The sequence below is a fragment of the Mesoplodon bidens genome, assembly GCF_964165515.1.
Source record: "Mesoplodon bidens genome assembly, chromosome: 11".
Classification (NCBI taxonomy): domain Eukaryota; kingdom Metazoa; phylum Chordata; class Mammalia; order Artiodactyla; family Ziphiidae; genus Mesoplodon; species Mesoplodon bidens.
The window spans coordinates 59,457,404-59,465,231 of record NC_138167.1 but is presented as its reverse complement, the minus strand read 5'-3'; positions in this window follow the sequence as shown (position 1 = coordinate 59,465,231).

Below are 7,828 nucleotides of genomic sequence, written 5' to 3'. Positions count from 1 at the left end.
GATCACGCTGGAATAGGCCCACCCTAATCCAGTGACTGGTGCTCTTACAAGAAGAGGGAAACTTGGACCTACAGACTCAGGAAAGACGGCCATGTGGAAGTGGAGCAGAGCTTGGAGTGATGCAGCCACAGCTCCAGAAGCTGTGACAGGAAGGTAAGGACCTTTCTGCAGAGTCTTCAAAGACAGCACCTGCTGACACCTTGGTTTCAGACTTCTGACTTTCAGAACTGAGACAGTACATTTCTGCTGCTTCAAGCCACCCAGTCTGTGTTACTTTGTTACAGCAGCCAAGGAAACTGGTCCAGGCTGCCTGTCCTGGCCGCTCAGCCTGAGATAGAGACCTAGATTCCTCTCCTATCTCCGACCCACATCACGGTGGCTCCCCCACCAGCTGGTAAACCCTGACCTTCGACGGGGAGAATCCAGGGCAGCTTGGACTCACTGCTCTGGGTGCAGAAACTCTCGTGCTGTGAGACCTGCCCAGCCTTCATCCATTCATTCACTCAGCCAAGGTGTGCGGCCCCATGGGAGGCCCCAGTGCCCCAAAGATGTGTGCTTTGGTCCCTGCTTCTAGAAGCTCAAGGAAGCAGGTGGAAACATAAGCATCGCATACAAGTCAGAGAGGAGCCTCCCAGAAGTGGGGGAGCAAGGAGAAGGGACTCACCTCTGCGTGTGGCTGTCAGGGAAACCAAGCCCTCTTGTGTTCTGGGTTAAGAGGATTGGGACTCGAGGCTCACGTGACTGTCAGGGGGCTGAGAGAACACAGTTTAGAAGTGTCCCCCAAAGTGAGGAGAGCCACAGCCCTGGAGCCCAAGGCCATGGTGGGCGGTACCCAGCCCTCTCCTGGGAGCAGTAGCAGCAAGGCAGGTGGGCTGAAACCTCCGTGAGAAGCCACGTGGGTCTCACGTCTGCCCGTGTGTTGGTCCGGGCTCCCCTGAGAATCCTGTTCCTCCTCCTCTTCCACCGGTCACCTCACACCCAGCCCCAGGGGAGGGGCTGGGATGGGAGGGGATGCGGGAGATGCAGCTCTGGATTCTCTCTCCCATGGAATTCAGGGTGTGGTGGTGATGCAGAGACATTGGATCATTGGCAGTGCCCACCGCTTCCTCAGCTCAGCATCATGACAACTTCCCCACATCCAACCCCCATGTCAAGCCCAGAGCAGCGTCAGGCTCCAGTCTGACAAGCTGAACCATCCCTCGTAGATCTGAAGATGCTCTCTCTCTCTCTAGAATAGCAGACACCAAATTCCACATCATCTGTCTCTGGGGATGTCCTTCTAGCTCAGACACAGTTCTTCTTTGATATTTTGTAACTTCAATCCTGAAACACAGGGCTAATCCTACTACCGCACGTTACATGGGGCACAAAGAGAGTGGAGAAGGGGACGGAGCAACATGATTTATGCATCATATGCTCTTAAGCATACTTTCCTCCAAAATACAGTGAACTGTTACCATCCTCTTTTCTGCACCTGGTTATGTGACCACAGCTGGTATTTATAACTTCCTTCCTCCATTATTCACTTCAGACCCCATTTCCCCTGAGCCTCAGCTGGTTGCAGATCTTTGTAAGGTGGGCTGACCAAAACTTTTGTCCCTAAGGGGCAGGGTCATCCTGCCTCTGTTAGTTTATTGCTGTTGTCCATGAATTCTTTTTTTTTTTTTTTTTTGCAGTATGCGGGCCTCTCACTGTTGTGGCCTCTCCCATTGTGGAGCACAGGCTCCGGACGTGCAGGCTCAGTGGCCATGGCTTACGGGCCCAGCTGCTCCGCGGTATGTGGGATCTTCCCAGACTGGGGCACGAACCCGTGTCCCCTGCATCGGCAGATGGACTCTCAACCACTGAGCCACCAGGGAAGCCCGTCCATGAATTCTTACCAGTGGATGGCAGGCCGGAGGAGACGTACCGGAGAATGTCCTGGGTTACAGGTTGCTATTGGCTAAATATACGTGTCCCCAACATTCATAGGTTGAAATCCTAACCTCCAATGTATTAAGAGGTGATGAGGTCATGAGGGTGGAGCCCTCATGAATGGGATCAGTGCCCTTATAAAGGAGACCCCAGAGAGCTCCCTCACCCTTCTCACCCTGTGAGGACAAGACAAAGAGTCTACAGCCTGCAACCTGGAAGAGGATCCTCACCAGAACTCAACCTTGTCAGTGCCCTGATCTGACTTCCAGCCTCCAGAACTGTGAGAAATCTGTCTCTCTTGTTTATAAGCCACCCAGTCTGGGGTGTTTTGCTGTGGCAGCCCGAGCAGACTGAGACACAGTCTCACTTCTCTATGCCCCCATAAGATCTGGGCAGAAAAGCGCCCCCCACCTGCTGGTCCAGGGAGAGGAAGACAGCAGATGGCCTGGTGGCCACTTGCAGCCTCCAGGCCAGTGGGACCATTGTTGTTTCCCTGATAGACACATCTCCCTTGGGAACTAAGACCATTAGACCATCAGAGCCCAAAATCATGAGGCCAGAAAGCTCAGGTTTCACTAGTGTGTGATTTTAGGTAATAGAGAAAGGAGCCTCTCCCACTTACTGACTTCTGTTTCTGAACCCGTGGATATTAGCTGTGGGAGAAACAACATCATTACAGAGCATTGGTTGCTATGGGTTGGATTCCACCCCCCACCCCCCGAAAAGATATGATGCAATCCTAGCCTCCTGCAAGTGTGAATGTGGCCTTATTGTCAAATGTGGTCAAGTTGATACAAGGTCAGTAGGCTGGGTCCTAATCCCATGTCACTGGTGTCCTCATAGAAAAGAGTGACATTTGGACACAGAAGACATGCACAGAGGGAAGACCATGCGAAGAGACCACAGGAGAAGACCACATAGAGATTGGGAGATTGGGAGTGTACAGGGCTGCCAGAAGTGGAAGAGGCAGGAAGGGTCCTTCCCTCCAGGTTTCAGAGGGAGTGTGGCCCTGCAGACACCTTGATTTTGGACATTTAACTTCCAGAACTGTGAGTGAGAAGATTTCAGTTGTTTCAAGCCACTAGGTTTGTGGTACTTGCTACAGCAGTGACGGAAGTCAGTGAGGCGCCCAGCTCATCCCACGATGCTTGGGGCCTCTGACAGCATCACAGTGAGCAGGACAGGCAGACCCACGTCCAGAGTCAGGGCTCGACCTAGGGACAGATCACCGCTCCTTTTGGGATGGAAGTTGTCCAGTCTAATCCCTTGCCACCTCACAGGTGGCTGGTCCCCCAGGGAGTGGTACCACAGAGGGTCCTTCTAAGGAGAGAGGGGGCAGGAGGTCAGATAAGGATGTGATGGGAGAGGCAGATTCCTGACTGACGCGGGGCCACGAGCCAAGGAAAGTGGGGGACCCCAGATGGTGCAGAAGTTAAGGAAATGCTTCTCCCCAGAGCCTCCCAAAGGAACCAGCCCTGTCCACACCTTGCTTTTATCCCAGTGGAACCCATTTTGGACATCTGACCTCCAGAACTGTAAAGAGAATAAATTTGTGTTGTTTCTTTAGCCACTAAGTTTCTGCTGATCTGTCACAACAACATAGTCAACTGACATACTTGTTTCATAGTTAAATTTTCAGTTTCTGCCGGGACCCTGCAACAAGCCAGAGCTGTTTCTCAAAGAAGAACAGAAAAGGGCATGCATTGCCCCAAAATCTGTAGGTTCTGTGCTGGGATCCACAGTCTTGGCCTCAGAGACATTATGCACCATCCATCTTCCGGGACTTACGGTCCAAAGGGCCGAGCAGCTTGCCTGATAGCCCGGACCAGCTGCAGTGCCTTCTCCTATCTGGATCACTCGAAACAAGAGGCCTGTGGGTTACTTGGAAATGGGCCAGGGCAGCATGTGGAGGTGTATGTTGCCCCTGAAATCTAAAACCAGTCCAGCGGGTGCTGGAACTCTTTCTCATGGTCGGAGTGACCAGGGGTGACAGCATGTCCATCCATCTGGAGGGGATTTTCTGACACACCACAGACCACTGAATCCCTCAAACCTTCACCAACGTGGCAGCTTCCTGCAACTTTAGGAAATGCACGGGCAGTGGTGGAGGTGGGTAGCAGGGACGCCAAGCTTACGACGGAGCCCAGCCAGGTACTAACAGAGCCCAGGGGGAGAGGCGCACGGTTCAGGGAAGGATGACAATGTTGGTTGGGACGAGAGGGACCACAAAAGCCTTCAAGGCAGAGAACAGTTTGACAAACTTTGGAATCTCCTGACCCATCTCTGCCAACACGGAGCACCGAGTTTGGGGTGAAGAACAGGCTGCAGTACTGTCAAGTTTCAAAAGGACAGCGAGGAAGCAACTGAAGATTGATTTAGCTACTGGAGTGTTTGTCCCAGTTTTTGACTCAGAAGTGTATGAGACCTCCTCCCTGACTTTGAAGATTTCCGAGAGGGGCAGCACACACCTCCTGCACATGGCACCCAGCAGCGGAAGCCCCACCTCCTCTCTCCTCTTTCAAGTCCTTGCTAACAAGGAGCCCTGCTTCCGCATCACATTTTTCATTTTATACAAGTAAACATCCTTTAATTGAAACTCCTGGGCATTTAACATTATTTATAACTCTGCGAATTAAAAGCCTCATGGAACCCTGGTTCCATCTCATAACCGGTGATTCCCGGACTGCTCTCTAATTATTTGGGAGATGTTGTGTAGCATCACTAATTATAGGGTTGATTTAAAATGGAGCGATCGGAGTTGCCATTTCAAAGGGAGACTAAAGACAGGCATATGTGGACTTCAAAGTTTCCTCTCAAGAGGAGAACCATCCAGGAAGCTTTAGAAGCCAAAGTTCTAAGTTTCCACAAAACCGGCAAGAGCCCTTGCATTGGAATTCTGCCATCCCGGCCTTGTAACCTGATCGAGCGTTGTCTCTGTTACTTATCTTCAGCAGCTCCCATGCAGAGACCCCTTCTTCCACATGTAAGGCCCCCTTCTCCCTGGAATCTGATGGAGACTGCTGCTCACAAGCTCTACTGTGAGTAAGAACAACATAAAAGTGCTGCTAAAATTCCATTCCCTTGGTGCCCCCCGACCCAGAACCTTCTGATCAATATGCCATCATGCGGGGGTCAGAGGAACACCCCAGGCAAATCTGACGCACCCCCCCAAGCATGGACTAGACCTCCTTTAAGTAACACTGGCTCAAAATATCCCCTCATGTGTCTGTGCCACGTCTTTCCTGAGATGAGGGGCTGCCTTGGCCACTGGGCACAGCCATTGTGCTGCAGGCATTGCTCAGCTCCACCTCGGGCTGAAAGAGGCAGAAGGAGGGGAGATGAATGTTTGGAGACAGCAAGTCCTTGGATGAGAAGCCCTGTTATTCTGTCAGGACCATGTGGTCTCAGCTTCATCTTCTGTGCCCCATTTGCAGACAGCTGTCTGTCTCCCTGACAGAGCTATTTGTGTCCCTGAAATGTACCCACAGGCAGTAGAAAAGCCCTCAGAGGTCCTGACCTCGGCCCCCTGACCACCTTCCTGTCAGCTCGCTCCACAGGACCTGCTTTCAGTGCTACTGCTGCTCCCCCCACCACCCCAACCCCCTGTTTGAAATCTCTGTTCATTGACGCCTGCTGGTTCAGCACCCTGGAGAGCTGCCCCGGGTTTCAGGATTTGGCAGGGCTCTGGACTCAGCACTGCTTCAAACAGGACCTGGGTGTTAACCTCTGGCTCGGCCCACAGCAAGTGAGAGACACACTTTCAGAAACTGGCCCTGTGGCTGCCAGGCCTGAGTCCCAGCGTGGAGGGCACCGCAGAAACTCCACCTCCCTCCGCTGCTTAAGGATAGGTGTTACAACGATAAAACTTTTAGAAAAACACATAAAAGAAAATCTTTGGGACCTTGCACTAGGCAAAAACTTGGCACCAGAAGCACTAGTCATAAAAGGAAAAGTGATAACTTGGACTTCATCCAATGTAAAAACTTTTGTTCTGTGGACAAACCTGTTATGAGGATGGAAAGGCGAGGTGAAGCCTGAGAGAAAGTATCTGCAAAACACACCTGACAGAGGCTTAGCATCTAGAACATATTTAGCAGGAAGCCATCCTGCTGAGCCCTAGTGCCAGAGCTAGAGTGTATGTTCAGCTCCCACAGGGCCCCTGACACACCATCCCAGCAAATTTGGGGTTCTGACCCCCTGCCTCATCAACCAAGGATGGGGTGGGGCTCAGTCCCCCTTGATCTTCTGACCACATCCCAGTGACAGTGGACACCTCCTCCCATTATCTCATCACCATGGACACCAAGTGGGCACCATCACCATGACAGGGGGGAGCTGAGGGCTGGCTCACACCATTGTGTCAGGATTGGACCTTGCTGACACCAAGAATGGGGAGGGGAAGGCTTACCAGCCCCAACACACACACTTACGCTTTCTCATTGGGTTGGGGTGACAATGTACCTCTGCCCCTGTCCCCTGCAGGGGAGTCAGATCACCAGCTGGCTCCACTGGGTGGGGTTGGGGACGGGTGGGGTGGAAGATGAACTCTCCTTCAGCCCCACAGAAACTATGGTGTGTGTGTTGGGGAGGGCGGGTTCCATTGCTAACAGCTTTTATGTGAAATTTTGTCACATGCTTTTTCTTTTTTTTTTTAAAGGAGATGTTGGGGGTAGGAGTTTATTTATTTATTTATTTATTTTTGCTGTGTTGGGTCTTTGTTTCTGTGCGAGGGCTTTCTCTAGTTGTGGCAAGCGGGGGCCACTCTTCATCATGGTGCGCGGGCCTCTCACTGTCGCGGCCTCTCTCGTTGCGGAGCACAGGCTCCAGACGCGCAGGTTCAGTAGTTGTGGCTCACGGGCCTAGTTGCTCTGCGGCATGTGGGATCCTCCCAGACCGGGGCTCGAACCCGTGTCCCCTGCATTGGCAGGCAGATTCTCAACCACTGCGCCACCAGGGAAGCCCCTGTCACATGCTTTTTTAATCCCAGTAATATAATAAATGATTTTTCTTCATTAACTAATAATTCAGTACATTACTTTAATTGATTTTCAAACATTAAACACTTTGCATTTCCAAGAAAAATTCTACTTGATTGTGGGCACCATGTGCCCTTGCAAAGAATGTGTATGCTGCTATTGGTGGTGACGTACTCTAAAGATGTCCATTAGATTCAGTTGGTTGATGGTTTTCCATTCTCCTAGATACTAATTTACTTCCTGTTCACCATTTCTGTCTACTGAGAGAGGGGTATTGAAGTCTCCAACTGCAGGTGTGGATTGTCTATTTCTCCTTTCAGTTCTATTTGGTTTTGCTTTATGCATTTTTTAACCACTTTTGTTGGGTGCATACACATTTATGGTTGTTATGTCTTTTTGGCGAGTTGATACTTTATGATTATGTTATGTTCTCCTTGATGCCGGGTATTTTTCTTTGTTATAAGATCTAATTTATCTGATATTAAAATAGCCACTTAATATGGAATGTTAAAACCTTCGTAGTGCTCTGGTCCCTTTACTTCCATCCTTTTATGTTGTTATTGTCTCATTATTGCATCTATGTACATAGAAGCCCTACCGGACAATGAATGGTCCAATTTTGCTTTCAACTGTCAAGCATATTTTAAAGGATTCAATAGGAAAACAGTCTATTGTATCCTCTCAATTATTTACCATTTCTGTTGCTATTTCTTTATTCCTGATTTTTCAAGTTTCCTTCTTGTGTCATTGCCCTTCTGTCTGAAGAAATTCTCTATAAATTCTTTTAAAGCAGGTCTGCCAGAAATGACTTTTCCGTTGTCCTTCATTGGAGAATGGTTTGAAATGACCTTATTCTTGAAGGATATTTTCACTGTATTTACACTTTTGGATTGACAGCACCTTAAAAAGCTTTCAGCTCCTTAAAGATGTTTCACTTC